We start from the raw sequence: 22,215 nt of genomic DNA on the forward strand, positions 1-22,215 counted from the left end.
GGGCAAGCTACACCAACACAAGGGGAGGCAATGAATAGGATCTTTCCGTCAAGGCCAACATTTCTCACCCATGCCGAGATCAGCCTGGTGGTGAGCTGCTCTCTCGAACCGCTGCAGTCCAAGTGCTGTCGGTAGCCCCGCGATGCTGTTTGGGCGGGGATTCCCGATTTTGACCCGGTAACACCGGAGGAACAAAGACATATTTGCAATTCAGGACAGCGAGTGTCTCGGAGGGGGGGGAGAACTTGCGAATGGTGGTGTTCCCGTGGATCTGCTGCCGTCATCCTTCGAGGCTGCGTTGGCCATGGGTTTGCAAGGTGCTGCCTGAGGAATTCTGGTGAATCTTGTAGATGCCGGGGGAATGAATGACCCTGCCGGGGGAATGAATGACCCTGCCGCCGCCGCTGTCCCCGATCACCGGGAGAAACCTCTCTGCAGTCGACCTGACGTGCGGTGGCTCCGGCCCGTGCCATCTGATTGGTCGTCAGCGCGACCTACGCGGCTACGTAACAGATGGAGAGAAAAGCACGGGGAAAGCACAGCGACTGCTGCAGAGTGATCTTCCGGTCTGGTTGGATATCTTGGAAGGAAGGTAGACGGTAAGGGAATAAAGGAACTTTGAATATCATCAAACTGATGGAAAGGATAGTCGGCAAATATGACCTCCACCGTTGGAGTATTGATGTGCTATCGCTTCTCGGCCTTTTGGCTTGGAATATGTGTAGTTTCTGTTCTTATCAGTTTAATCGCTGATATCTCCCGAAGGTGGGAGTGTTTGTATTAAATGGATTTTTGGAGCAGGGAGATGGCTTAAGGGCTTGCTCTGTCCTCTCCATGTATCAGCCTGGTATTGCAGTGTTTCCAGGAATGGTGCACCCAACGCTTACCCAAGTTCAAAAGCAGGTGAATGCAATGTGAATCTCTTGCCTTTGCTAGTTTGCCGTGTTGATGGCAGTCAGTGATTGTTGCATCTATTGTCTTTTCAGTTGCAGGAAACTATCGTCTTTTGTTACGGGTTTTCTGTCTTATGAACCTGCTCTGCAGTTACCTGATGAAGGTGCAGCACGCAGAAAGCCAGGACAGGGGTAACCCCAACGTGCTACAGGGAACATTCTGGAACCAGGGGCCTGCCAGGAAGGTAACTTGCCAATTTAAATGAATGGATTTGCCCTTGTCTGCCGTTTTGGGCTTCTGCGGTCGTTCTTGGAACGTATCCCACCGATGGTACGGCGGTGGCGGGGGGTGGGGTGACTGCTGTAATTTCAAAGAACCCCGTTGGGCTGAAACCTGGTGTTGTGGGATTTTTAACACAGTCAAATCAGGTTGTGGGATCCCATGACTCAGCCAATGTCAAATGGCTATCAGATCAGCCCCCACAGCCCCTTCCCAACCCCCCCGCCCTCCCCCCCCACCCCCGAGGCAACAAATTTATCCTAATATTTTCTTGAACAAGAAAGAAATGTCTTTGGTCTGTTTCCTGAATAGAGTGAAACCCCCATCTCTGTTTGTTTCTTCGCAAACTACTGTACGGAAGCGACCTGCTTTAGTAGCTACGTCTGTACGTAAAGATTATTCACGCAGACGATCGCCCAAGGCTGGAACTGGCTTCAGCTCCCTGGTGCCACCAGGCAGCCGTACTAACCACTGATCCACTGTGCCACCCGTACGATTTGGAACGATTTGTCATCATTTGCGGTGCAAGTAGCGAAACAGTTGTCAGTTTGTCAACTGGGTCGGATTATAATGTTGTCAGCGATCTGCAGCAATGTGAACGGAGATGTCGAATCGAGCTGCTGGTGGTGATGAGGCGCGCTTGCAGCGTGACATGTTTACACGGGGAGATCAGCTCCCTCCCCATTCTCCAGAGAGTCGGATACAAGTAGAGAGGATATTGAGAGTGGACGATAAAGAAAGGGTGCACGGACGTAATTCGCTTTTCGCAACTTTTCGGATTGATGCGGAATGCCGAGGAGCAAATCCTGTACGTGAGGGAAACGATGATTGGCATTTATGGGCAAGCTACACCAACACAAGGGGAGGCAATGAATAGGATCTTTCCGTCAAGGCCAACATTTCTCACCCATGCCGAGATCAGCCTGGTGGTGAGCTGCTCTCTCGAACCGCTGCAGTCCAAGTGCTGTCGGTAGCCCCGCGATGCTGTTTGGGCGGGGATTCCCGATTTTGACCCGGTAACACCGGAGGAACAAAGACATATTTGCAATTCAGGACAGCGAGTGTCTCGGGGGGGGGGGGAGAACTTGCGAATGGTGGTGTTCCCGTGGATCTGCTGCCGTCATCCTTCGAGGCTGCGTTGGCCATGGGTTTGCAAGGTGCTGCCTGAGGAATTCTGGTGAATCTTGTAGATGCCGGGGGAATGAATGACCCTGCCGGGGGAATGAATGACCCTGCCGCCGCCGCTGTCCCCGATCACCGGGAGAAACCTCTCTGCAGTCGACCTGACGTGCGGTGGCTCCGGCCCGTGCCATCTGATTGGTCGTCAGCGCGACCTACGCGGCTACGTAACAGATGGAGAGAAAAGCACGGGGAAAGCACAGCGACTGCTGCAGAGTGATCTTCCGGTCTGGTTGGATATCTTGGAAGGAAGGTAGACGGTAAGGGAATAAAGGAACTTTGAATATCATCAAACTGATGGAAAGGATAGTCGGCAAATATGACCTCCACCGTTGGAGTATTAATGTGCTATCGCTTCTCGGCCTTTTGGCTTGGAATATGTGTAGTTTCTGTTCTTATCAGTTTAATCGCTGATATCTCCCGAAGGTGGGAGTGTTTGTATTAAATGGATTTTTGGAGCAGGGAGATGGCTTAAGGGCTTGCTCTGTCCTCTCCATGTATCAGCCTGGTATTGCAGTGTTTCCAGGAATGGTGCACCCAACGCTTACCCAAGTTCAAAAGCAGGTGAATGCAATGTGAATCTCTTGCCTTTGCTAGTTTGCCGTGTTGATGGCAGTCAGTGATTGTTGCATCTATTGTCTTTTCAGTTGCAGGAAACTATCGTCTTTTGTTACGGGTTTTCTGTCTTATGAACCTGCTCTGCAGTTACCTGATGAAGGTGCAGCACGCAGAAAGCCAGGACAGGGGTAACCCCAACGTGCTACAGGGAACATTCTGGAACCAGGGGCCTGCCAGGAAGGTAACTTGCCAATTTAAATGAATGGATTTGCCCTTGTCTGCCGTTTTGGGCTTCTGCGGTCGTTCTTGGAACGTATCCCACCGATGGTACGGCGGTGGCGGGGGGTGGGGTGACTGCTGTAATTTCAAAGAACCCCGTTGGGCTGAAACCTGGTGTTGTGGGATTTTTAACACAGTCAAATCAGGTTGTGGGATCCCATGACTCAGCCAATGTCAAATGGCTATCAGATCAGCCCCCACAGCCCCTTCCCAACCCCCCCGCCTCCCCCCCCACCCCCGAGGCAACAAATTTATCCTAATATTTTCTTGAACAAGAAAGAAATGTCTTTGGTCTGTGTCCTGAATAGAGTGAAACCCCCATCTCTGTTTGTTTCTTCGCAAACTACTGTACGGAAGCGACCTGCTTTAGTAGCTACGTCTGTACGTAAAGATTATTCACGCAGACGATCGCCCAAGGCTGGAACTGGCTTCAGCTCCCTGGTGCCACCAGGCAGCCGTACTAACCACTGATCCACTGTGCCACCCGTACGATTTGGAACGATTTGTCATCATTTGCGGTGCAAGTAGCGAAACAGTTGTCAGTTTGTCAACTGGGTCGGATTATAATGTTGTCAGCGATCTGCAGCAATGTGAACGGAGATGTCGAATCGAGCTGCTGGTGGTGATGAGGCGCGCTTGCAGCATGACATGTTTACACGGGGAGATCAGCTCCCTCCCCATTCTCCAGAGAGTCAGATACAAGTAGAGAGGATATTGAGAGTGGACGATAAAGAAAGGGTGCACGGACGTAATTCGCTTTTCGCAACTTTTCGGATTGATGCGGAATGCCGAGGAGCAAATCCTGTACGTGAGGGAAACGATGATTGGCATTTATGGGCAAGCTACACCAACACAAGGGGAGGCAATGAATAGGATCTTTCCGTCAAGGCCAACATTTCTCACCCATGCCGAGATCAGCCTGGTGGTGAGCTGCTCTCTCGAACCGCTGCAGTCCAAGTGCTGTCGGTAGCCCCGCGATGCTGTTTGGGCGGGGATTCCCGATTTTGACCCGGTAACACCGGAGGAACAAAGACATATTTGCAATTCAGGACAGCGAGTGTCTCGGAGGGGGGGGGGGAGAACTTGCGAATGGTGGTGTTCCCGTGGATCTGCTGCCGTCATCCTTCGAGGCTGCGTTGGCCATGGGTTTGCAAGGTGCTGCCTGAGGAATTCTGGTGAATCTTGTAGATGCCGGGGGAATGAATGACCCTGCCGGGGGAATGAATGACCCTGCCGCCGCCGCTGTCCCCGATCACCGGGAGAAACCTCTCTGCAGTCGACCTGACGTGCGGTGGCTCCGGCCCGTGCCATCTGATTGGTCGTCAGCGCGACCTACGCGGCTACGTAACAGATGGAGAGAAAAGCACGGGGAAAGCACAGCGACTGCTGCAGAGTGATCTTCCGGTCTGGTTGGATATCTTGGAAGGAAGGTAGACGGTAAGGGAATAAAGGAACTTTGAATATCATCAAACTGATGGAAAGGATAGTCGGCAAATATGACCTCCACCGTTGGAGTATTAATGTGCTATCGCTTCTCGGCCTTTTGGCTTGGAATATGTGTAGTTTCTGTTCTTATCAGTTTAATCGCTGATATCTCCCGAAGGTGGGAGTGTTTGTATTAAATGGATTTTTGGAGCAGGGAGATGGCTTAAGGGCTTGCTCTGTCCTCTCCATGTATCAGCCTGGTATTGCAGTGTTTCCAGGAATGGTGCACCCAACGCTTACCCAAGTTCAAAAGCAGGTGAATGCAATGTGAATCTCTTGCCTTTGCTAGTTTGCCGTGTTGATGGCAGTCAGTGATTGTTGCATCTATTGTCTTTTCAGTTGCAGGAAACTATCGTCTTTTGTTACGGGTTTTCTGTCTTATGAACCTGCTCTGCAGTTACCTGATGAAGGTGCAGCACGCAGAAAGCCAGGACAGGGGTAACCCCAACGTGCTACAGGGAACATTCTGGAACCAGGGGCCTGCCAGGAAGGTAACTTGCCAATTTAAATGAATGGATTTGCCCTTGTCTGCCGTTTTGGGCTTCTGCGGTCGTTCTTGGAACGTATCCCACCGATGGTACGGCGGTGGCGGGGGGTGGGGTGACTGCTGTAATTTCAAAGAACCCCGTTGGCCTGAAACCTGGTGTTGTGGGATTTTTAACACAGTCAAATCAGGTTGTGGGATCCCATGACTCAGCCAATGTCAAATGGCTATCAGATCAGCCCCCACAGCCCCTTCCCAACCCCCCCGCCTCCCCCCCCACCCCCGAGGCAACAAATTTATCCTAATATTTTCTTGAACAAGAAAGAAATGTCTTTGGTCTGTTTCCTGAATAGAGTGAAACCCCCATCTCTGTTTGTTTCTTCGCAAACTACTGTACGGAAGCGACCTGCTTTAGTAGCTACGTCTGTACGTAAAGATTATTCACGCAGACGATCGCCCAAGGCTGGAACTGGCTTCAGCTCCCTGGTGCCACCAGGCAGCCGTACTAACCACTGATCCACTGTACCACCCGTACGATTTGGAACGATTTGTCATCATTTGCGGTGCAAGTAGCGAAACAGTTGTCAGTTTGTCAACTGGGTCGGATTATAATGTTGTCAGCGATCTGCAGCAATGTGAACGGAGATGTCGAATCGAGCTGCTGGTGGTGATGAGGCGCGCTTGCAGCGTGACATGTTTACACGGGGAGATCAGCTCCCTCCCCATTCTCCAGAGAGTCGGATACAAGTAGAGAGGATATTGAGAGTGGACGATAAAGAAAGGGTGCACGGACGTAATTCGCTTTTCGCAACTTTTCGGATTGATGCGGAATGCCGAGGAGCAAATCCTGTACGTGAGGGAAACGATGATTGGCATTTATGGGCAAGCTACACCAACACAAGGGGAGGCAATGAATAGGATCTTTCCGTCAAGGCCAACATTTCTCACCCATGCCGAGATCAGCCTGGTGGTGAGCTGCTCTCTCGAACCGCTGCAGTCCAAGTGCTGTCGGTAGCCCCGCGATGCTGTTTGGGCGGGGATTCCCGATTTTGACCCGGTAACACCGGAGGAACAAAGACATATTTGCAATTCAGGACAGCGAGTGTCTCGGAGGGGGGGGAGAACTTGCGAATGGTGGTGTTCCCGTGGATCTGCTGCCGTCATCCTTCGAGGCTGCGTTGGCCATGGGTTTGCAAGGTGCTGCCTGAGGAATTCTGGTGAATCTTGTAGATGCCGGGGGAATGAATGACCCTGCCGGGGGAATGAATGACCCTGCCGCCGCCGCTGTCCCCGATCACCGGGAGAAACCTCTCTGCAGTCGACCTGACGTGCGGTGGCTCCGGCCCGTGCCATCTGATTGGTCGTCAGCGCGACCTACGCGGCTACGTAACAGATGGAGAGAAAAGCACGGGGAAAGCACAGCGACTGCTGCAGAGTGATCTTCCGGTCTGGTTGAATATCTTGGAAGGAAGGTAGACGGTAAGGGAAAAAGGAACTTTGAATATCATCAAACTGATGGAAAGGATAGTCGGCAAATATGACCTCCACCGTTGGAGTATTGATGTGCTATCGCTTCTCGGCCTTTTGGCTTGGAATATGTGTAGTTTCTGTTCTTATCAGTTTAATCGCTGATATCTCCCGAAGGTGGGAGTGTTTGTATTAAATGGATTTTTGGAGCAGGGAGATGGCTTAAGGGCTTGCTCTGTCCTCTCCATGTATCAGCCTGGTATTGCAGTGTTTCCAGGAATGGTGCACCCAACGCTTACCCAAGTTCAAAAGCAGGTGAATGCAATGTGAATCTCTTGCCTTTGCTAGTTTGCCGTGTTGATGGCAGTCAGTGATTGTTGCATCTATTGTCTTTTCAGTTGCAGGAAACTATCGTCTTTTGTTACGGGTTTTCTGTCTTATGAACCTGCTCTGCAGTTACCTGATGAAGGTGCAGCACGCAGAAAGCCAGGACAGGGGTAACCCCAACGTGCTACAGGGAACATTCTGGAACCAGGGGCCTGCCAGGAAGGTAACTTGCCAATTTAAATGAATGGATTTGCCCTTGTCTGCCGTTTTGGGCTTCTGCGGTCGTTCTTGGAACGTATCCCACCGATGGTACGGCGGTGGCGGGGGGTGGGGTGACTGCTGTAATTTCAAAGAACCCCGTTGGGCTGAAACCTGGTGTTGTGGGATTTTTAACACAGTCAAATCAGGTTGTGGGATCCCATGACTCAGCCAATGTCAAATGGCTATCAGATCAGCCCCCACAGCCCCTTCCCAACCCCCCCGCCCTCCCCCCCCACCCCCGAGGCAACAAATTTATCCTAATATTTTCTTGAACAAGAAAGAAATGTCTTTGGTCTGTTTCCTGAATAGAGTGAAACCCCCATCTCTGTTTGTTTCTTCGCAAACTACTGTACGGAAGCGACCTGCTTTAGTAGCTACGTCTGTACGTAAAGATTATTCACGCAGACGATCGCCCAAGGCTGGAACTGGCTTCAGCTCCCTGGTGCCACCAGGCAGCCGTACTAACCACTGATCCACTGTGCCACCCGTACGATTTGGAACGATTTGTCATCATTTGCGGTGCAAGTAGCGAAACAGTTGTCAGTTTGTCAACTGGGTCGGATTATAATGTTGTCAGCGATCTGCAGCAATGTGAACGGAGATGTCGAATCGAGCTGCTGGTGGTGATGAGGCGCGCTTGCAGCGTGACATGTTTACACGGGGAGATCAGCTCCCTCCCCATTCTCCAGAGAGTCGGATACAAGTAGAGAGGATATTGAGAGTGGACGATAAAGAAAGGGTGCACGGACGTAATTCGCTTTTCGCAACTTTTCGGATTGATGCGGAATGCCGAGGAGCAAATCCTGTACGTGAGGGAAACGATGATTGGCATTTATGGGCAAGCTACACCAACACAAGGGGAGGCAATGAATAGGATCTTTCCGTCAAGGCCAACATTTCTCACCCATGCCGAGATCAGCCTGGTGGTGAGCTGCTCTCTCGAACCGCTGCAGTCCAAGTGCTGTCGGTAGCCCCGCGATGCTGTTTGGGCGGGGATTCCCGATTTTGACCCGGTAACACCGGAGGAACAAAGACATATTTGCAATTCAGGACAGCGAGTGTCTCGGGGGGGGGGGGAGAACTTGCGAATGGTGGTGTTCCCGTGGATCTGCTGCCGTCATCCTTCGAGGCTGCGTTGGCCATGGGTTTGCAAGGTGCTGCCTGAGGAATTCTGGTGAATCTTGTAGATGCCGGGGGAATGAATGACCCTGCCGGGGGAATGAATGACCCTGCCGCCGCCGCTGTCCCCGATCACCGGGAGAAACCTCTCTGCAGTCGACCTGACGTGCGGTGGCTCCGGCCCGTGCCATCTGATTGGTCGTCAGCGCGACCTACGCGGCTACGTAACAGATGGAGAGAAAAGCACGGGGAAAGCACAGCGACTGCTGCAGAGTGATCTTCCGGTCTGGTTGGATATCTTGGAAGGAAGGTAGACGGTAAGGGAATAAAGGAACTTTGAATATCATCAAACTGATGGAAAGGATAGTCGGCAAATATGACCTCCACCGTTGGAGTATTAATGTGCTATCGCTTCTCGGCCTTTTGGCTTGGAATATGTGTAGTTTCTGTTCTTATCAGTTTAATCGCTGATATCTCCCGAAGGTGGGAGTGTTTGTATTAAATGGATTTTTGGAGCAGGGAGATGGCTTAAGGGCTTGCTCTGTCCTCTCCATGTATCAGCCTGGTATTGCAGTGTTTCCAGGAATGGTGCACCCAACGCTTACCCAAGTTCAAAAGCAGGTGAATGCAATGTGAATCTCTTGCCTTTGCTAGTTTGCCGTGTTGATGGCAGTCAGTGATTGTTGCATCTATTGTCTTTTCAGTTGCAGGAAACTATCGTCTTTTGTTACGGGTTTTCTGTCTTATGAACCTGCTCTGCAGTTACCTGATGAAGGTGCAGCACGCAGAAAGCCAGGACAGGGGTAACCCCAACGTGCTACAGGGAACATTCTGGAACCAGGGGCCTGCCAGGAAGGTAACTTGCCAATTTAAATGAATGGATTTGCCCTTGTCTGCCGTTTTGGGCTTCTGCGGTCGTTCTTGGAACGTATCCCACCGATGGTACGGCGGTGGCGGGGGGTGGGGTGACTGCTGTAATTTCAAAGAACCCCGTTGGGCTGAAACCTGGTGTTGTGGGATTTTTAACACAGTCAAATCAGGTTGTGGGATCCCATGACTCAGCCAATGTCAAATGGCTATCAGATCAGCCCCCACAGCCCCTTCCCAACCCCCCCGCCTCCCCCCCCCACCCCCGAGGCAACAAATTTATCCTAATATTTTCTTGAACAAGAAAGAAATGTCTTTGGTCTGTTTCCTGAATAGAGTGAAACCCCCATCTCTGTTTGTTTCTTCGCAAACTACTGTACGGAAGCGACCTGCTTTAGTAGCTACGTCTGTACGTAAAGATTATTCACGCAGACGATCGCCCAAGGCTGGAACTGGCTTCAGCTCCCTGGTGCCACCAGGCAGCCGTACTAACCACTGATCCACTGTACCACCCGTACGATTTGGAACGATTTGTCATCATTTGCGGTGCAAGTAGCGAAACAGTTGTCAGTTTGTCAACTGGGTCGGATTATAATGTTGTCAGCGATCTGCAGCAATGTGAACGGAGATGTCGAATCGAGCTGCTGGTGGTGATGAGGCGCGCTTGCAGCGTGACATGTTTACACGGGGAGATCAGCTCCCTCCCCATTCTCCAGAGAGTCGGATACAAGTAGAGAGGATATTGAGAGTGGACGATAAAGAAAGGGTGCACGGACGTAATTCGCTTTTCGCAACTTTTCGGATTGATGCGGAATGCCGAGGAGCAAATCCTGTACGTGAGGGAAACGATGATTGGCATTTATGGGCAAGCTACACCAACACAAGGGGAGGCAATGAATAGGATCTTTCCGTCAAGGCCAACATTTCTCACCCATGCCGAGATCAGCCTGGTGGTGAGCTGCTCTCTCGAACCGCTGCAGTCCAAGTGCTGTCGGTAGCCCCGCGATGCTGTTTGGGCGGGGATTCCCGATTTTGACCCGGTAACACCGGAGGAACAAAGACATATTTGCAATTCAGGACAGCGAGTGTCTCGGGGGGGGGGGGAGAACTTGCGCATGGTGGTGTTCCCGTGGATCTGCTGCCGTCATCCTTCGAGGCTGCGTTGGCCATGGGTTTGCAAGGTGCTGCCTGAGGAATTCTGGTGAATCTTGTAGATGCCGGGGGAATGAATGACCCTGCCGGGGGAATGAATGACCCTGCCGCCGCCGCTGTCCCCGATCACCGGGAGAAACCTCTCTGCAGTCGACCTGACGTGCGGTGGCTCCGGCCCGTGCCATCTGATTGGTCGTCAGCGCGACCTACGCGGCTACGTAACAGATGGAGAGAAAAGCACGGGGAAAGCACAGCGACTGCTGCAGAGTGATCTTCCGGTCTGGTTGAATATCTTGGAAGGAAGGTAGACGGTAAGGGAAAAAAGGAACTTTGAATATCATCAAACTGATGGAAAGGATAGTCGGCAAATATGACCTCCACCGTTGGAGTATTGATGTGCTATCGCTTCTCGGCCTTTTGGCTTGGAATATGTGTAGTTTCTGTTCTTATCAGTTTAATCGCTGATATCTCCCGAAGGTGGGAGTGTTTGTATTAAATGGATTTTTGGAGCAGGGAGATGGCTTAAGGGCTTGCTCTGTCCTCTCCATGTATCAGCCTGGTATTGCAGTGTTTCCAGGAATGGTGCACCCAACGCTTACCCAAGTTCAAAAGCAGGTGAATGCAATGTGAATCTCTTGCCTTTGCTAGTTTGCCGTGTTGATGGCAGTCAGTGATTGTTGCATCTATTGTCTTTTCAGTTGCAGGAAACTATCGTCTTTTGTTACGGGTTTTCTGTCTTATGAACCTGCTCTGCAGTTACCTGATGAAGGTGCAGCACGCAGAAAGCCAGGACAGGGGTAACCCCAACGTGCTACAGGGAACATTCTGGAACCAGGGGCCTGCCAGGAAGGTAACTTGCCAATTTAAATGAATGGATTTGCCCTTGTCTGCCGTTTTGGGCTTCTGCGGTCGTTCTTGGAACGTATCCCACCGATGGTACGGCGGTGGCGGGGGGTGGGGTGACTGCTGTAATTTCAAAGAACCCCGTTGGGCTGAAACCTGGTGTTGTGGGATTTTTAACACAGTCAAATCAGGTTGTGGGATCCCATGACTCAGCCAATGTCAAATGGCTATCAGATCAGCCCCCACAGCCCCTTCCCAACCCCCCCGCCTCCCCCCCCACCCCGAGGCAACAAATTTATCCTAATATTTTCTTGAACAAGAAAGAAATGTCTTTGGTCTGTTTCCTGAATAGAGTGAAACCCCCATCTCTGTTTGTTTCTTCGCAAACTACTGTACGGAAGCGACCTGCTTTAGTAGCTACGTCTGTACGTAAAGATTATTCACGCAGACGATCGCCCAAGGCTGGAACTGGCTTCAGCTCCCTGGTGCCACCAGGCAGCCGTACTAACCACTGATCCACTGTGCCACCCGTACGATTTGGAACGATTTGTCATCATTTGCGGTGCAAGTAGCGAAACAGTTGTCAGTTTGTCAACTGGGTCGGATTATAATGTTGTCAGCGATCTGCAGCAATGTGAACGGAGATGTCGAATCGAGCTGCTGGTGGTGATGAGGCGCGCTTGCAGCGTGACATGTTTACACGGGGAGATCAGCTCCCTCCCCATTCTCCAGAGAGTCGGATACAAGTAGAGAGGATATTGAGAGTGGACGATAAAGAAAGGGTGCACGGACGTAATTCGCTTTTCGCAACTTTTCGGATTGATGCGGAATGCCGAGGAGCAAATCCTGTACGTGAGGGAAACGATGATTGGCATTTATGGGCAAGCTACACCAACACAAGGGGAGGCAATGAATAGGATCTTTCCGTCAAGGCCAACATTTCTCACCCATGCCGAGATCAGCCTGGTGGTGAGCTGCTCTCTCGAACCGCTGCAGTCCAAGTGCTTTCGGTAGCCCCGCGATGCTGTTTGGGCGGGGATTCCCGATTTTGACCCGGTAACACCGGAGGAACAAAGACATATTTGCAATTCAGGACAGCGAGTGTCTCGGGGGGGGGGGGAGAACTTGCGAATGGTGGTGTTCCCGTGGATCTGCTGCCGTCATCCTTCGAGGCTGCGTTGGCCATGGGTTTGCAAGGTGCTGCCTGAGGAATTCTGGTGAATCTTGTAGATGCCGGGGAATGAATGACCCTGCCGGGGGAATGAATGACCCTGCCGCCGCCGCTGTCCCCGATCACCGGGAGAAACCTCTCTGCAGTCGACCTGACGTGCGGTGGCTCCGGCCCGTGCCATCTGATTGGTCGTCAGCGCGACCTGCGCGGCTACGTAACAGATGGAGAGAAAAGCACGGGGAAAGCACAGCGACTGCTGCAGAGTGATCTTCCGGTCTGGTTGGATATCTTGGAAGGAAGGTAGACGGTAAGGGAATAAAGGAACTTTGAATATCATCAAACTGATGGAAAGGATAGTCGGCAAATATGACCTCCACCGTTGGAGTATTAATGTGCTATCGCTTCTCGGCCTTTTGGCTTGGAATATGTGTAGTTTCTGTTCTTATCAGTTTAATCGCTGATATCTCCCGAAGGTGGGAGTGTTTGTATTAAATGGATTTTTGGAGCAGGGAGATGGCTTAAGGGCTTGCTCTGTCCTCTCCATGTATCAGCCTGGTATTGCAGTGTTTCCAGGAATGGTGCACCCAACGCTTACCCAAGTTCAAAAGCAGGTGAATGCAATGTGAATCTCTTGCCTTTGCTAGTTTGCCGTGTTGATGGCAGTCAGTGATTGTTGCATCTATTGTCTTTTCAGTTGCAGGAAACTATCGTCTTTTGTTACGGGTTTTCTGTCTTATGAACCTGCTCTGCAGTTACCTGATGAAGGTGCAGCACGCAGAAAGCCAGGACAGGGGTAACCCCAACGTGCTACAGGGAACATTCTGGAACCAGGGGCCTGCCAGGAAGGTAACTTGCCAATTTAAATGAATGGATTTGCCCTTGTCTGCCGTTTTGGGCTTCTGCGGTCGTTCTTGGAACGTATCCCACCGATGGTACGGCGGTGGCGGGGGGTGGGGTGACTGCTGTAATTTCAAAGAACCCCGTTGGGCTGAAACCTGGTGTTGTGGGATTTTTAACACAGTCAAATCAGGTTGTGGGATCCCATGACTCAGCCAATGTCAAATGGCTATCAGATCAGCCCCCACAGCCCCTTCCCAACCCCCCCGCCTCCCCCCCCACCCCCGAGGCAACAAATTTATCCTAATATTTTCTTGAACAAGAAAGAAATGTCTTTGGTCTGTTTCCTGAATAGAGTGAAACCCCCATCTCTGTTTGTTTCTTCGCAAACTACTGTACGGAAGCGACCTGCTTTAGTAGCTACGTCTGTACGTAAAGATTATTCACGCAGACGATCGCCCAAGGCTGGAACTGGCTTCAGCTCCCTGGTGCCACCAGGCAGCCGTACTAACCACTGATCCACTGTGCCACCCGTACGATTTGGAACGATTTGTCATCATTTGCGGTGCAAGTAGCGAAACAGTTGTCAGTTTGTCAACTGGGTCGGATTATAATGTTGTCAGCGATCTGCAGCAATGTGAACGGAGATGTCGAATCGAGCTGCTGGTGGTGATGAGGCGCGCTTGCAGCATGACATGTTTACACGGGGAGATCAGCTCCCTCCCCATTCTCCAGAGAGTCAGATACAAGTAGAGAGGATATTGAGAGTGGACGATAAAGAAAGGGTGCACGGACGTAATTCGCTTTTCGCAACTTTTCGGATTGATGCGGAATGCCGAGGAGCAAATCCTGTACGTGAGGGAAACGATGATTGGCATTTATGGGCAAGCTACACCAACACAAGGGGAGGCAATGAATAGGATCTTTCCGTCAAGGCCAACATTTCTCACCCATGCCGAGATCAGCCTGGTGGTGAGCTGCTCTCTCGAACCGCTGCAGTCCAAGTGCTGTCGGTAGCCCCGCGATGCTGTTTGGGCGGGGATTCCCGATTTTGACCCGGTAACACCGGAGGAACAAAGACATATTTGCAATTCAGGACAGCGAGTGTCTCGGGGGGGGGGGGAGAACTTGCGAATGGTGGTGTTCCCGTGGATCTGCTGCCGTCATCCTTCGAGGCTGCGTTGGCCATGGGTTTGCAAGGTGCTGCCTGAGGAATTCTGGTGAATCTTGTAGATGCCGGGGGAATGAATGACCCTGCCGGGGGAATGAATGACCCTGCCGCCGCCGCTGTCCCCGATCACCGGGAGAAACCTCTCTGCAGTCGACCTGACGTGCGGTGGCTCCGGCCCGTGCCATCTGATTGGTCGTCAGCGCGACCTACGCGGCTACGTAACAGATGGAGAGAAAAGCACGGGGAAAGCACAGCGACTGCTGCAGAGTGATCTTCCGGTCTGGTTGGATATCTTGGAAGGAAGGTAGACGGTAAGGGAATAAAGGAACTTTGAATATCATCAAACTGATGGAAAGGATAGTCGGCAAATATGACCTCCACCGTTGGAGTATTAATGTGCTATCGCTTCTCGGCCTTTTGGCTTGGAATATGTGTAGTTTCTGTTCTTATCAGTTTAATCGCTGATATCTCCCGAAGGTGGGAGTGTTTGTATTAAATGGATTTTTGGAGCAGGGAGATGGCTTAAGGGCTTGCTCTGTCCTCTCCATGTATCAGCCTGGTATTGCAGTGTTTCCAGGAATGGTGCACCCAACGCTTACCCAAGTTCAAAAGCAGGTGAATGCAATGTGAATCTCTTGCCTTTGCTAGTTTGCCGTGTTGATGGCAGTCAGTGATTGTTGCATCTATTGTCTTTTCAGTTGCAGGAAACTATCGTCTTTTGTTACGGGTTTTCTGTCTTATGAACCTGCTCTGCAGTTACCTGATGAAGGTGCAGCACGCAGAAAGCCAGGACAGGGGTAACCCCAACGTGCTACAGGGAACATTCTGGAACCAGGGGCCTGCCAGGAAGGTAACTTGCCAATTTAAATGAATGGATTTGCCCTTGTCTGCCGTTTTGGGCTTCTGCGGTCGTTCTTGGAACGTATCCCACCGATGGTACGGCGGTGGCGGGGGGTGGGGTGACTGCTGTAATTTCAAAGAACCCCGTTGGGCTGAAACCTGGTGTTGTGGGATTTTTAACACAGTCAAATCAGGTTGTGGGATCCCATGACTCAGCCAATGTCAAATGGCTATCAGATCAGCCCCCACAGCCCCTTCCCAACCCCCCCGCCTCCCCCCCCCACCCCCGAGGCAACAAATTTATCCTAATATTTTCTTGAACAAGAAAGAAATGTCTTTGGTCTGTTTCCTGAATAGAGTGAAACCCCCATCTCTGTTTGTTTCTTCGCAAACTACTGTACGGAAGCGACCTGCTTTAGTAGCTACGTCTGTACGTAAAGATTATTCACGCAGACGATCGCCCAAGGCTGGAACTGGCTTCAGCTCCCTGGTGCCACCAGGCAGCCGTACTAACCACTGATCCACTGTACCACCCGTACGATTTGGAACGATTTGTCATCATTTGCGGTGCAAGTAGCGAAACAGTTGTCAGTTTGTCAACTGGGTCGGATTATAATGTTGTCAGCGATCTGCAGCAATGTGAACGGAGATGTCGAATCGAGCTGCTGGTGGTGATGAGGCGCGCTTGCAGCGTGACATGTTTACACGGGGAGATCAGCTCCCTCCCCATTCTCCAGAGAGTCGGATACAAGTAGAGAGGATATTGAGAGTGGACGATAAAGAAAGGGTGCACGGACGTAATTCGCTTTTCGCAACTTTTCGGATTGATGCGGAATGCCGAGGAGCAAATCCTGTACGTGAGGGAAACGATGATTGGCATTTATGGGCAAGCTACACCAACACAAGGGGAGGCAATGAATAGGATCTTTCCGTCAAGGCCAACATTTCTCACCCATGCCGAGATCAGCCTGGTGGTGAGCTGCTCTCTCGAACCGCTGCAGTCCAAGTGCTGTCGGTAGCCCCGCGATGCTGTTTGGGCGGGGATTCCCGATTTTGACCCGGTAACACCGGAGGAACAAAGACATATTTGCAATTCAGGACAGCGAGTGTCTCGGAGGGGGGGGAGAACTTGCGAATGGTGGTGTTCCCGTGGATCTGCTGCCGTCATCCTTCGAGGCTGCGTTGGCCATGGGTTTGCAAGGTGCTGCCTGAGGAATTCTGGTGAATCTTGTAGATGCCGGGGGAATGAATGACCCTGCCGGGGAATGAATGACCCTGCCGCCGCCGCTGTCCCCGATCACCGGGAGAAACCTCTCTGCAGTCGACCTGACGTGCGGTGGCTCCGGCCCGTGCCATCTGATTGGTCGTCAGCGCGACCTACGCGGCTACGTAACAGATGGAGAGAAAAGCACGGGGAAAGCACAGCGACTGCTGCAGAGTGATCTTCCGGTCTGGTTGAATATCTTGGAAGGAAGGTAGACGGTAAGGGAAAAAGGAACTTTGAATATCATCAAACTGATGGAAAGGATAGTCGGCAAATATGACCTCCACCGTTGGAGTATTGATGTGCTATCGCTTCTCGGCCTTTTGGCTTGGAATATGTGTAGTTTCTGTTCTTATCAGTTTAATCGCTGATATCTCCCGAAGGTGGGAGTGTTTGTATTAAATGGATTTTTGGAGCAGGGAGATGGCTTAAGGGCTTGCTCTGTCCTCTCCATGTATCAGCCTGGTATTGCAGTGTTTCCAGGAATGGTGCACCCAACGCTTACCCAAGTTCAAAAGCAGGTGAATGCAATGTGAATCTCTTGCCTTTGCTAGTTTGCCGTGTTGATGGCAGTCAGTGATTGTTGCATCTATTGTCTTTTCAGTTGCAGGAAACTATCGTCTTTTGTTACGGGTTTTCTGTCTTATGAACCTGCTCTGCAGTTACCTGATGAAGGTGCAGCACGCAGAAAGCCAGGACAGGGGTAACCCCAACGTGCTACAGGGAACATTCTGGAACCAGGGGCCTGCCAGGAAGGTAACTTGCCAATTTAAATGAATGGATTTGCCCTTGTCTGCCGTTTTGGGCTTCTGCGGTCGTTCTTGGAACGTATCCCACCGATGGTACGGCGGTGGCGGGGGGTGGGGTGACTGCTGTAATTTCAAAGAACCCCGTTGGGCTGAAACCTGGTGTTGTGGGATTTTTAACACAGTCAAATCAGGTTGTGGGATCCCATGACTCAGCCAATGTCAAATGGCTATCAGATCAGCCCCCACAGCCCCTTCCCAACCCCCCCGCCTCCCCCCCCACCCCCGAGGCAACAAATTTATCCTAATATTTTCTTGAACAAGAAAGAAATGTCTTTGGTCTGTTTCCTGAATAGAGTGAAACCCCCATCTCTGTTTGTTTCTTCGCAAACTACTGTACGGAAGCGACCTGCTTTAGTAGCTACGTCTGTACGTAAAGATTATTCACGCAGACGATCGCCCAAGGCTGGAACTGGCTTCAGCTCCCTGGTGCCACCAGGCAGCCGTACTAACCACTGATCCACTGTGCCACCCGTACGATTTGGAACGATTTGTCATCATTTGCGGTGCAAGTAGCGAAACAGTTGTCAGTTTGTCAACTGGGTCGGATTATAATGTTGTCAGCGATCTGCAGCAATGTGAACGGAGATGTCGAATCGAGCTGCTGGTGGTGATGAGGCGCGCTTGCAGCGTGACATGTTTACACGGGGAGATCAGCTCCCTCCCCATTCTCCAGAGAGTCGGATACAAGTAGAGAGGATATTGAGAGTGGACGATAAAGAAAGGGTGCACGGACGTAATTCGCTTTTCGCAACTTTTCGGATTGATGCGGAATGCCGAGGAGCAAATCCTGTACGTGAGGGAAACGATGATTGGCATTTATGGGCAAGCTACACCAACACAAGGGGAGGCAATGAATAGGATCTTTCCGTCAAGGCCAACATTTCTCACCCATGCCGAGATCAGCCTGGTGGTGAGCTGCTCTCTCGAACCGCTGCAGTCCAAGTGCTTTCGGTAGCCCCGCGATGCTGTTTGGGCGGGGATTCCCGATTTTGACCCCGGTAACACCGGAGGAACAAAGACATATTTGCAATTCAGGACAGCGAGTGTCTCGGAGGGGGGGGGAGAACTTGCGAATGGTGGTGTTCCCGTGGATCTGCTGCCGTCATCCTTCGAGGCTGCGTTGGCCATGGGTTTGCAAGGTGCTGCCTGAGGAATTCTGGTGAATCTTGTAGATGCCGGGGGAATGAATGACCCTGCCGGGGGAATGAATGACCCTGCCGCCGCCGCTGTCCCCGATCACCGGGAGAAACCTCTCTGCAGTCGACCTGACGTGCGGTGGCTCCGGCCCGTGCCATCTGATTGGTCGTCAGCGCGACCTCCGCGGCTACGTAACAGATGGAGAGAAAAGCACGGGGAAAGCACAGCGACTGCTGCAGAGTGATCTTCCGGTCTGGTTGGATATCTTGGAAGGAAGGTAGACGGTAAGGGAATAAAGGAACTTTGAATATCATCAAACTGATGGAAAGGATAGTCGGCAAATATGACCTCCACCGTTGGAGTATTAATGTGCTATCGCTTCTCGGCCTTTTGGCTTGGAATATGTGTAGTTTCTGTTCTTATCAGTTTAATCGCTGATATCTCCGAAGGTGGGAGTGTTTGTATTAAATGGATTTTTGGAGCAGGGAGATGGCTTAAGGGCTTGCTCTGTCCTCTCCATGTATCAGCCTGGTATTGCAGTGTTTCCAGGAATGGTGCACCCAACGCTTACCCAAGTTCAAAAGCAGGTGAATGCAATGTGAATCTCTTGCCTTTGCTAGTTTGCCGTGTTGATGGCAGTCAGTGATTGTTGCATCTATTGTCTTTTCAGTTGCAGGAAACTATCGTCTTTTGTTACGGGTTTTCTGTCTTATGAACCTGCTCTGCAGTTACCTGATGAAGGTGCAGCACGCAGAAAGCCAGGACAGGGGTAACCCCAACGTGCTACAGGGAACATTCTGGAACCAGGGGCCTGCCAGGAAGGTAACTTGCCAATTTAAATGAATGGATTTGCCCTTGTCTGCCGTTTTGGGCTTCTGCGGTCGTTCTTGAACGTATCCCACCGATGGTACGGCGGTGGCGGGGGGTGGGGTGACTGCTGTAATTTCAAAGAACCCCGTTGGGCTGAAACCTGGTGTTGTGGGATTTTTAACACAGTCAAATCAGGTTGTGGGATCCCATGACTCAGCCAATGTCAAATGGCTATCAGATCAGCCCCCACAGCCCCTTCCCAACCCCCCCCGCCTCCCCCCCCACCCCCGAGGCAACAAATTTATCCTAATATTTTCTTGAACAAGAAAGAAATGTCTTTGGTCTGTTTCCTGAATAGAGTGAAACCCCATCTCTGTTTGTTTCTTCGCAAACTACTGTACGGAAGCGACCTGCTTTAGTAGCTACGTCTGTACGTAAAGATTATTCACGCAGACGATCGCCCAAGGCTGGAACTGGCTTCAGCTCCCTGGTGCCACCAGGCAGCCGTACTAACCACTGATCCACTGTGCCACCCGTACGATTTGGAACGATTTGTCATCATTTGCGGTGCAAGTAGCGAAACAGTTGTCAGTTTGTCAACTGGGTCGGATTATAATGTTGTCAGCGATCTGCAGCAATGTGAACGGAGATGTCGAATCGAGCTGCTGGGGGTGATGAGGCGCGCTTGCAGCGTGACATGTTTACACGGGGAGATCAGCTCCCTCCCCATTCTCACAGAGAGTCGGATACAAGTAGAGAGGATATTGAGAGTGGACGATAAAGAAAGGGTGCACGGACGTAATTCGCTTTTCGCAACTTTTCGGATTGATGCGGAATGCCGAGGAGCGAATCCTGTACGTGAGGGAAACGATGATTGGCATTTATGGGCAAGCTACACCAACACAAGGGGAGGCAATGAATAGGATCTTTCCGTCAAGGCCAACATTTCTCGCCCATGCCGAGATCAGCCTGGTGGTGAGCTGCTCTCTCGAACCGCTGCAGTCCAAGTGCTGTCGGTAGCCCCGCGATGCTGTTTGGGCGGGGATTCCCGATTTTGACCCGGTAACACCGGGGGAACAAAGACATATTTGCAATTCAGGACAGCGAGTGTCTCGGGGGGGGGGGGAGGGGGGAGAACTTGCGAATGGTGGTGTTCCCGTGGATCTGCTGCCGTCATCCTTCGAGGCTGCGTTGGCCATGGGTTTGCAAGGTGCTGCCTGAGGAATTCTGGTGAATCTTGTAGATGCCGGGGGAATGAATGACCCTGCCGGGGGAATGAATGACCCTGCCGCCGCCGCTGTCCCCGATCACCGGGAGAAACCTCTCTGCAGTCGACCTGACGTGCGGTGGCTCCGGCCCGTGCCATCTGATTGGTCGTCAGCGCGACCTACGCGGCTACGTAACAGATGGAGAGAAAAGCACGGGGAAAGCACAGCGACTGCTGCAGAGTGATCTTCCGGTCTGGTTGGATATCTTGGAAGGAAGGTAGACGGTAAGGGAATAAAGGAACTTTGAATATCATCAAACTGATGGAAAGGATAGTCGGCAAATATGACCTCCACCGTTGGAGTATTAATGTGCTATCGCTTCTCGGCCTTTTGGCTTGGAATATGTGTAGTTTCTGTTCTTATCAGTTTAATCGCTGATATCTCCCGAAGGTGGGAGTGTTTGTATTAAATGGATTTTTGGAGCAGGGAGATGGCTTAAGGGCTTGCTCTGTCCTCTCCATGTATCAGCCTGGTATTGCAGTGTTTCCAGGAATGGTGCACCCAACGCTTACCCAAGTTCAAAAGCAGGTGAATGCAATGTGAATCTCTTGCCTTTGCTAGTTTGCCGTGTTGATGGCAGTCAGTGATTGTTGCATCTATTGTCTTTTCAGTTGCAGGAAACTATCGTCTTTTGTTACGGGTTTTCTGTCTTATGAACCTGCTCTGCAGTTACCTGATGAAGGTGCAGCACGCAGAAAGCCAGGACAGGGGTAACCCCAACGTGCTACAGGGAACATTCTGGAACCAGGGGCCTGCCAGGAAGGTAACTTGCCAATTTAAATGAATGGATTTGCCCTTGTCTGCCGTTTTGGGCTTCTGCGGTCGTTCTTGAACGTATCCCACCGATGGTACGGCGGTGGCGGGGGGTGGGGTGACTGCTGTAATTTCAAAGAACCCCGTTGGGCTGAAACCTGGTGTTGTGGGATTTTTAACACAGTCAAATCAGGTTGTGGGATCCCATGACTCAGCCAATGTCAAATGGCTATCAGATCAGCCCCCACAGCCCCTTCCCAACCCCCCCGCCCTCCCCCCCACCCCCGAGGCAACAAATTTATCCTAATATTTTCTTGAACAAGAAAGAAATGTCTTTGGTCTGTTTCCTGAATAGAGTGAAACCCCCATCTCTGTTTGTTTCTTCGCAAACTACTGTACGGAAGCGACCTGCTTTAGTAGCTACGTCTGTACGTAAAGATTATTCACGCAGACGATCGCCCAAGGCTGGAACTGGCTTCAGCTCCCTGGTGCCACCAGGCAGCCGTACTAACCACTGATCCACTGTGCCACCCGTACGATTTGGAACGATTTGTCATCATTTGCGGTGCAAGTAGCGAAACAGTTGTCAGTTTGTCAACTGGGTCGGATTATAATGTTGTCAGCGATCTGCAGCAATGTGAACGGAGATGTCGAATCGAGCTGCTGGGGGTGATGAGGCGCGCTTGCAGCGTGACATGTTTACACGGGGAGATCAGCTCCCTCCCCATTCTCCCAGAGAGTCGGATACAAGTAGAGAGGATATTGAGAGTGGACGATAAAGAAAGGGTGCACGGACGTAATTCGCTTTTCGCAACTTTTCGGATTGATGCGGAATGCCGAGGAGCGAATCCTGTACGTGAGGGAAACGATGATTGGCATTTATGGGCAAGCTACACCAACACAAGGGGAGGCAATGAATAGGATCTTTCCGTCAAGGCCAACATTTCTCGCCCATGCCGAG

At 51.4% G+C, this 22,215-nt stretch overlaps 11 non-coding genes across 11 annotated transcripts; all 11 read left to right on the forward strand.

The window, feature by feature from the left end:
* The first annotated feature begins 689 nt into the window (after nucleotides 1–689).
* On the forward strand, nucleotides 690–881 carry LOC132810639 (U2 spliceosomal RNA). Its single transcript, XR_009642974.1, has one exon. It is a non-coding gene; the product is annotated as a U2 spliceosomal RNA (small nuclear RNA).
* Nucleotides 882–2,702: 1,821 nt separating this feature from the next.
* Nucleotides 2,703–2,894, forward strand: LOC132810640 (U2 spliceosomal RNA). The gene has a single exon (XR_009642975.1). It is a non-coding gene; the product is annotated as a U2 spliceosomal RNA (small nuclear RNA).
* A 1,822-nt stretch (nucleotides 2,895–4,716) lies between these two features.
* Nucleotides 4,717–4,908, forward strand: LOC132810641 (U2 spliceosomal RNA). The gene has a single exon (XR_009642976.1). It is a non-coding gene; the product is annotated as a U2 spliceosomal RNA (small nuclear RNA).
* A 1,818-nt stretch (nucleotides 4,909–6,726) lies between these two features.
* LOC132810642 (U2 spliceosomal RNA) lies at nucleotides 6,727–6,918 on the forward strand. The gene has a single exon (XR_009642977.1). It is a non-coding gene; the product is annotated as a U2 spliceosomal RNA (small nuclear RNA).
* Nucleotides 6,919–8,739: 1,821 nt separating this feature from the next.
* Nucleotides 8,740–8,931, forward strand: LOC132810643 (U2 spliceosomal RNA). Its single transcript, XR_009642978.1, has one exon. It is a non-coding gene; the product is annotated as a U2 spliceosomal RNA (small nuclear RNA).
* A 1,821-nt stretch (nucleotides 8,932–10,752) lies between these two features.
* On the forward strand, nucleotides 10,753–10,944 carry LOC132810644 (U2 spliceosomal RNA). The gene has a single exon (XR_009642979.1). It is a non-coding gene; the product is annotated as a U2 spliceosomal RNA (small nuclear RNA).
* Nucleotides 10,945–12,762: 1,818 nt separating this feature from the next.
* LOC132810645 (U2 spliceosomal RNA) lies at nucleotides 12,763–12,954 on the forward strand. The gene has a single exon (XR_009642980.1). It is a non-coding gene; the product is annotated as a U2 spliceosomal RNA (small nuclear RNA).
* Nucleotides 12,955–14,774: 1,820 nt separating this feature from the next.
* LOC132810646 (U2 spliceosomal RNA) lies at nucleotides 14,775–14,966 on the forward strand. The gene has a single exon (XR_009642981.1). It is a non-coding gene; the product is annotated as a U2 spliceosomal RNA (small nuclear RNA).
* A 1,818-nt stretch (nucleotides 14,967–16,784) lies between these two features.
* Nucleotides 16,785–16,976, forward strand: LOC132810648 (U2 spliceosomal RNA). The gene has a single exon (XR_009642983.1). It is a non-coding gene; the product is annotated as a U2 spliceosomal RNA (small nuclear RNA).
* Nucleotides 16,977–18,797: 1,821 nt separating this feature from the next.
* Nucleotides 18,798–18,988, forward strand: LOC132810660 (U2 spliceosomal RNA). Its single transcript, XR_009642995.1, has one exon. It is a non-coding gene; the product is annotated as a U2 spliceosomal RNA (small nuclear RNA).
* Nucleotides 18,989–20,815: 1,827 nt separating this feature from the next.
* On the forward strand, nucleotides 20,816–21,007 carry LOC132810649 (U2 spliceosomal RNA). Its single transcript, XR_009642984.1, has one exon. It is a non-coding gene; the product is annotated as a U2 spliceosomal RNA (small nuclear RNA).
* Nucleotides 21,008–22,215: the final 1,208 nt, after the last annotated feature.

This window comes from Hemiscyllium ocellatum, unplaced genomic scaffold (assembly GCF_020745735.1).
Source record: "Hemiscyllium ocellatum isolate sHemOce1 unplaced genomic scaffold, sHemOce1.pat.X.cur. scaffold_1801_pat_ctg1, whole genome shotgun sequence".
In the NCBI taxonomy this organism is placed as follows: Eukaryota; Metazoa; Chordata; class Chondrichthyes; order Orectolobiformes; family Hemiscylliidae; genus Hemiscyllium; species Hemiscyllium ocellatum.